The sequence below is a fragment of the Nicotiana tabacum genome, chromosome 15 (genome assembly GCF_000715075.1).
Source record: "Nicotiana tabacum cultivar K326 chromosome 15, ASM71507v2, whole genome shotgun sequence".
Taxonomy (NCBI): domain Eukaryota; kingdom Viridiplantae; phylum Streptophyta; class Magnoliopsida; order Solanales; family Solanaceae; genus Nicotiana; species Nicotiana tabacum.
This window is the reverse complement of record NC_134094.1, coordinates 42,250,403-42,258,644: the sequence shown is the minus strand read 5'-3', so window position 1 is coordinate 42,258,644 and position 8,242 is coordinate 42,250,403.

Below are 8,242 nucleotides of genomic sequence, written 5' to 3'. Positions count from 1 at the left end.
AAAGACATCTTTGGCTGCTGCCTTAGAGATATCTTTGAGTAGAAATACAAGCTTGGAGTTCAGGTTCTTGCACACACACTTAGGACTTGAAGAATTGAAGCTTTTGGTTGAGATTTGCTTACTCATTTTTACTCATTTCTTCATCTTCTTGCTTTGCATTGAATATCTAAGTGTCATGTATTTATTCCAACACTTGAATTTGGTTTATGGGAATATTCATATTTAAAGTGTGGATTAAATGCATTGTTATGTTTATTTATTGAATGATTTTTATTTATTGTGAAGTAAGTTATTGTTTCTTTAATTATTCTTGTTATTTAATGTTTCTAAAGGGATTAGCTAACCTTAGGACTCTCCCATTAACTTCGAAATAATCTTGGAAATGGTAATTTGGGGTTGGAAAATAATAATTAACAAGAACTTGGGGTGTTAACCATCACTTTATAAATTCTACCTAGGGATATGATTGAACTACTTGTAGCCAAATCGGGTGTGCTTAATCCTCTTAATTGTTTTAGGAATAATTCTGTCACGATCCAAATTCTCCCTCCGTGAATCGTCATGATGGAACCTATTGTCTAGGACATGGTAAGCCTAACACTTGCGTAAATGAAATGAAAGACATGAAAATTAACAACTAACAGTAACAGATATTTTAATAAGCAATTGAGATGCTGCTCGGCATATACAATAATCAACTCTCGAAATATACATGACACTCCCAAGACCCGGAACACCGTAAGTCACAAGCTTCTACAAAGTTCTAACTCTTCTATACATCAGTGTCTATAGAAATAAGAGAAGAATCAATGTAGGGGGATAGAGGGGGACTCCGAGGATCTGCGAGCGCGGGCAGATGTACCTTGAAGTTCTCCGAAATAGCAATGACTGCAACTAAGAAAGAGGCTGGCAAAAGGAACCTGGATCTGCACATGAAAAACATGTACAGGAAAGGGCGTGAGTACACCACAGCGGTACCCAGTAAGTGCCAAGCCTAACCTCGGCTGAGTAGTGACGAGGTCAGGTCAAGGCCCTACTGGTATATAATAAATAAGTAGGAGAGTATAACAATATAATAAAATACTAGAATTTAAACAAGGAGAACATAGCAATGTATCAACGCAGAACACAGGGATAACAGCAGGGGATCTCCAGAGAAACCGTCTCGTAGTCCCAAAATACTGCCTCGCAGTCTCAAAAGTAAATATGCAGGGAGAACTCCCGAGGAACCACCTCTTAGTCTCAAAAGTAAATGTGCAGGGAGATCTCCGGAGGAACTGCCTCGTAGTCTCAAAAGTAAATATGCAGGGGGGATCTCTCGGGATACCGTCCCGTAGTCCCAAAGTAAATACGCAGCTCAAACAAATGAATATAAAGTTACAACAAGAAATCTATAATTTAGACTAAGTACAAGTCAAGAAAGCAGTGGGATTTACTAAACATGCTGCAAGGAGTTTAAATAGGCAATTAGGACACGTAGACATTCTATTCTAGGCTAACAAGATAACTACACATGCTAGTATACTTAGATACGATGAAAACAAGCTATTACTTGGTAAAGAAAATCAGTTTTTTTCCTATAAATAGCTCGTGTACGCACTCGTCACCTCGCGTTCACGACGCTCACATATCATAACAACACCAAATCCTAAGAGAAGTTCCCCCACACAAGGTTAGATAAGCCACTTACCTCGAACCAAGCTCAATCAATCGGTAACAATGCCTTTTCCACAAATATCCGCCTCCGAATGACCCAAATCTAGCTAAAATCAATTACATACCATAAATACAACTATAAGAAATTAATCTAATTAATGAAATCAAAGCTAAAGCAAGAAATTAGAAAATTGCCCCAAAACATCTCCCCGTGCCCACGTCTCGGAATCGGGTAAAGGTCACAAAATTTGAATACCCATTCACTCATGAGTTCACTCATACCAAAATTACTCAAACTCGATACCAAAATCTCGATCAAAATCCCAAATTTCAGCCTCAGAACTTTTCTCAACCTTTCCCCAAATTTTCACCCCCAAATCCGAAATTAAATGGTGAAGACAACTATAGATTAATGGAATACAACAAAAAATGAGTTAGGAATCATTACCCCAAAGCTTCCTCTGAAAATCCCTCGAAAAATCGCTGAATCCCGAGCTCTAAAGTCCAAAAATGAAGAATAAAATCAAACCCTCGCACTTAGCCCTATTTCTGCCAGAAATCTCGCTTCTGCGAGCCTTCAACCGCATCTGTGATACCGAACCTGTAGAAATACCATCGCACGAGCGAAAATCACTTAAGGGGGGCTGGGTCCGCATCTGTGAACAAGGGCCGCATCTGCGGGCCCGCACCTGTGCTCATCTTCTGCTTTTGCGTGTCTGCTTCTGCGGATCTATTGCCACACCTGCGGCCCCAGCTTGACAGAGCCTAAACCGCTTCTACGGCACCATGGCCACTTCTGCGGTGCCGCACCTGCGGCCCAAAGTGCGTAGGTGCGATTACACATGGTGGAGCAACTTCAGCAGCTTCGGCAATTGAAGTCCCAAACTCAATCCGTTAAGCATTTGAAACACACTCGAGGCCCCCGGGACCTCAACCAAACATACCAACCAGTCCTAAAACACCATACGGACTTAGTTGAGTCCTCAAACCACATTAAACAACGCTAAAATCACTTATCATCCTCCGATTCAAACTTAAAGAACTTAAAACTTCCAAATTCGACAACTGATGCTGAAACCAATCAACCCACGTCTGATTGACCCCAAATTTTACACACAAGTGATATTCAACCCTACGGACCTACTCCAACTTCCAGAATTGGGATCCGACCCCGATATAAAAAATTCCACTACCGATCAAAATCTCCAAAACTTTGACTTTCGCCATTTCAAGCCTAAATGAGCTACAGACCTCCAAAACACTATCCGGACATGCCCCTAAGTCCAAAATTACCTAACAGAGCTAATGGAACCGACAGAACTCCATTTCGGAGTCGTCTTCACACAGTTCCGACTATGGTCCGAATCCTAAGGCTTAAACCTCCATTTAGGGAATAAGTGTCCCAAAACACTCCAAAACCAAAACGAACCCTCCCGGCAAGCCACAATAGCAGAAATAGGTATGGGAGAAGCAGTTAATAGGGCATCGGGGCTATAACTCTCGAAACGACCCGCCAGGTCATTACATCCTTCCCCTCTTAAAACAATCGTTCGTCCTCGAACGAGCATAACGACATACCTGAAGTGGTAAAAAGATTAGGATAACGGATGCGCATAACATGCTCGGTCTCCCAAGTCGCCTCCTCGACCGGCTGACACCTCCACTGAACCTTCACGGAAGCAATGTTCTTTGACCTCGGTTTTCGAACCTGCCTGTACAAAATAGCCACTGACTCCTCGACATAAAATAGATCCTTGTCCAACTGGACTGAGCATAAATCTAATACATGAGCCGGATCGCCGTGATACTTTCGGAGCATAGAAACATGAAATACTGGGTGGACCCCTGCAAGACTGGGAGGCAAGGCAAGCTCATAAGCAACCTCCCCAATGCGTCGCAACACCTCAAATGGGCTGATAAATTGTGGGCTCAACTTTCCCTTCTTCCCGAACCTCAAAACGCCCTTCATAGGCGAAACCCGGAGCAAGACCCACTCTCTAACCATGAATGCTACATCGCGAACCCTCTGGTCCGCATAACTCTTCTGTCTGGACTGGGCTGTGCGAAGTCGATCCTGAATCACCTTCACCTTATCTAGGGCATCCTGGACCAAGTCTGTACCCAATAATCTGGCCTTGCACGGCTCGAACCAACCCACTGGGGACCGACACCGCCTACCTACAGAGCCTCATACGGTGCCATCTGGATGCGCGACTGATAACTGTTGTTGTAGGAAAACTCTGCAAGTGGTAAGAACTGATCCCAAGCACCCCCAAAATCTATCACACAAGCGCGGAGCATATCCTCCAGTATCTGAATAGTGCCCTCGGACTGTCCGTCCTTGTGAGGATGATATATTGTGCACAACTCAACCCGAGTACCCAACTCTTGCTGTACAGCCCTCCAGAACCGTAATGTAAACTGCGTACCCCGGTCAGAGATGATAGATACCAGTACGCCATGAAGCCTGATGATCTCGCGGATGTAAATTTGAGCCAGCTTCTCTTATGAATAAGTAGTCATCACAGGAATGAAATGAGCTGACTTGGTCAGCCTATCAATAATCACCCAAACTGCATCAAACCTCCGTTGAGTCCGTGGGAGTCCAACAACGAAATCCATAGTGATCCTCTCCCATTTACACTCCGGAATCTCTAACTTCTGAAATAACCCACCCGGCCGCTGATGCTAATACTTCACCTGCTGGCAATTTAGGCACCGAGCCACATACTCCACTATGTCCTTCTTCATTCTCCTCCACCAGTAATGCTGCCTCAAGTCCTGATACATCTTCGCGGCATCCGAATGAATGGAACCGTGAGCTATGTGCCTCCTGAAGAATCCGCTTACGTAAACCATCTACATTAGGCACACATAGCCTGCCTTGCATCCTCAATACGCCATCATCGCCAATAGTGACCTCCTTAGCATCATCGTGCTGAGCCGTGTCCTTAAGGACAAGCCGGTGGGGGTCATCATACTAACGCTCCCTGATACGATCATAAAGAGAAGACCAAGAGACCACACAAGCCAACACTCGGCTCGGCTCAGAAATATCCAATCTCACAAACTGGTTGGCCAAGGCCTGAACATCCAACGCTAAGGATCTCTCTACTGCTGGAAGATATACTAAACTCCCCAAACTCTCCACCCGGCGACTCAAAGCATCGGTCACCACATTGTCCTTCCCCGGGTGGTACCAAATAGTGATATCATAATCCTTAAGTAGCTCCAACCACCGCCGCTGACGCCAATTAAGGTCCTTTTTCTTGAACTGATGCTACAAACTCCGATGATCAGTGTAAATCTCACAAGGAACATCGTACAAATAGTGGCATCAAATCTTCAGGGCATAAACAATAGCTTCTAACTCAAGGTCGTGGATAAGATAGTTCTTCTCATGCACCTTCATCTATCTAGACGCGTAGGCAATCACCCTACCGTCTTGTATAAACACCGTGACAAGACCAATCCGTGACGCATCACAATATACAGTGTAAGACCCCGAACTTGTAGGCAATACTAAAACTGGGGCTGTAGTCAAAGCTGTCTTGAGCTTTTGAAAGCTCTCCTCACCCTCCTCTATCCACATGAACGAAGCACCCTTCTGGGTCAGCCTGGTCATAGGTGCTGCAATAGATGAGAATACTTCAACAAAACGACGGTAATACCCCGCCAACCCAAGAAAACTACGGATCTCCTTAGCCGATGATGGTCTAGGCCAACTCTACACTGCTTCCACCTTCTTCGGATCCACTTTGATCCCATCACTCGATACCACATGGCCCAAGAATGCCACTGAGTCTAGCCAAAACTCACACTTAGAATGTCGTCAATAAACACAATGACGAAAGAGTCAAGATAAGGTAGGAACACACTGTGCATCAAATGCATAAAGGCTACTGGGGTATTCGTCAACCCAAATGACAAAACAAGAAACTCATAGTGACCATATCGGCTCATGTAAGAAGTCTTCGGGATATCTGGCTCCCGAATCTTTAAGTGATGATATCCTGAATGTAAGTCAATCTTGGAGAACACTCTGGCACCCTGTAAATGATCAAATAAGTCATCAATACGAGACAATGGATACATGTTCTTCACTATAACTTTGTTCAGCTGGCGATAATCAATACACATACACATAGAACCATCCTTTTGCTTCACAAACAAGACAGGAGCACCCCAAGGTGACACACTGGGCCGAATAAAGCCCTTATCAAGTTACACCTGTAACTGCTCCTTCAACTCCTTCAATTCCTTAGCAGCCATACGATATAGAGGAACAGAGAGGGGCTGAGTGCCCAATAACAAATCAATGCCAAAATTGATATCTCTGTCGGGCGGCATGCCCGGAAGATTAGCTGGAAACACATCTAGATAGTCCTTCACTATTGCAACTGACTCAACTGTAGGGGTATCAATACTCACATCTCTCACATAAGCTAGATACGCGTCACACCACTTCTCAACCATTCGTTGAGCTTTAAAAAATGAAATGACTCGGCTGGGAGTATACTCTAAGGTACCTCTCCACTGTAATCGTGGCAAACCTGGCATAGCTAGCATCACGGTCTTAGCGTGACAATCAAGAATAGCTTAATGGGGCGACAACCAGTCCATGCCCAAGATAACATCAAAGTCTACCATGCTGAGTAATAATAAATCGGCTTTGGTCTCAAAACCACTAAGAGCAACCAAACACAACCGATACACGTGGTCTACAACAAGAGAATCTTCCACATGAGTAGACACATAAACATGGGAAATGAAAGAATCCCGAGATACACCCAAATGCGGGGCAAAATAAGAGGACACATATGAATACGTAGAGCCTGGGTCAAATAATACTGAAACATCTCTATAACAGACCAGAACAATACCTGTAATGACAGAGTCAGAAGCAACTGCCTCTGTACGAGCCAGAAGAGCATAATACCTAGCCTGGCCTCCCTCTCTAGGGCGACCTCTACCTCCCCGAGCTCTACCTCGAGCTGGCTGAGCAGGTGGTTCGACAGCTGGTGCTGGAATCTTGGCCTGAGGACCCGGTGGAGCATATGGTGGCTGAGAAGTCTGTGGAGGTACAACCCTCCTAAGTCTGGGGAAATCCTTCACCATATGGCGGGTGTATCCACACTCAAAACAACCCCTCGGAGGGCGTGGTTGCTACGACTGACTCAGGCCAGGTCTGCTGGACTAGCCACTAAAAGCACCCCGAGTAGGAGGCACACTAGATACTGGCTGTGCATAGTAAGGCTCCTGGAGCCTAGAAGGGGCTGGAACACCACTAGTGGCTGGAAGAGCTGAATGAAGGAGGTGACTCACATAACCCCTACCATGGCGAGCTGCTGGGCCACGAGCTCCAGAATAAGAACCGGTCTCTCGAGACCTCTTGGCCTCTCTCTCCTCTCGGTCCTGGGCAAGCATGCCCTCCAATCTCCTGGCAATACTCACAACCTGCTGATAAGGGATATCCATCTCCAACTCCCTGGCATAGTAATCCGGATACTGGGTGGAGTCCCTCAATAAACCGTCGAACCCTCTCTCGAACTGTGGCAACGAAGGATAGTGCATGTCAGGCCAAATCATTTAAGCGGATTGCATACTCTGACACAGTCATAGCACCCTGGCGCAACTGCTCAAACTCCGCGCACCATGCATCCCTGAGGCTCTGAGGGACATACTCTCTCAAAAATATATCCGAGAACTGAGTCCATGTGAGTGAAGCTGCCTCATCCAGACTACTTAACTCATAAGCATGCCACCACTGATAGGCTGCTCCTCTAAGCTGGAAAGTGGTAAAAGAAACCCCACTCGTCTCTGCTACACCCATAGTACGGAGAATACGATGACACTTCTCCAGAAGACCCTGAGCATTATCTGTAGCCAATCCGCTGAAGGTAGGTGGGTGGTACTTCTTGTACCTCTCAAGTCTGAGCTACTCCGCCTCAGAAGTGGTTGTCCTAGTCTCGTGCTGAACCGGTGCTACCGGCGGCATAGGAATGAACTCTAGGGCTGGAGATGTGGCGGGAGCTAATGGAATCAATCCAACTTGAGCTAAGGTGCTGAACATGCTCATTAATTGGGATAGAGTCTCCTGGAGGGCTGGTGCAGCAATAGGAACCTCCGGTGCCTGCCCTCCAGCTGGAGCTGCTGGGGGCTCCTCTGTCGCAGCTCGCGCAGGTGCTCTGGCTGCACCGCGTGGTCATCCTCTACCCCGGCCCCGACCTCTGGTGGCTCTTGTAGGGGGCGCGGGTTCCTGATCATCAGATCCTCCAGTACGGGTCGTCACCATTTGTGAGAAAGAATAGATTATAGAAGTTTAGAATTCTTTTGATGCCAACAAATTTCGCAGGATAAGGAATCAAAGAAGCATAATTTTTCCTAACAGTTCCATAGCCTCTCGAAGATAAGTACAGACATCTCCGTACCGATCTGCGAGACTCTAATAAACCGGCTTGTGACTCACGATACCTATGAACCTAGAGCTCTGATATCAACCTGTCATGACCCAAATTCTCCCTCCGTAAATTGTCGTGACGGCACCTAGTCTCTACGACTAGGTAAGCCTAACACTTGCGAAAAT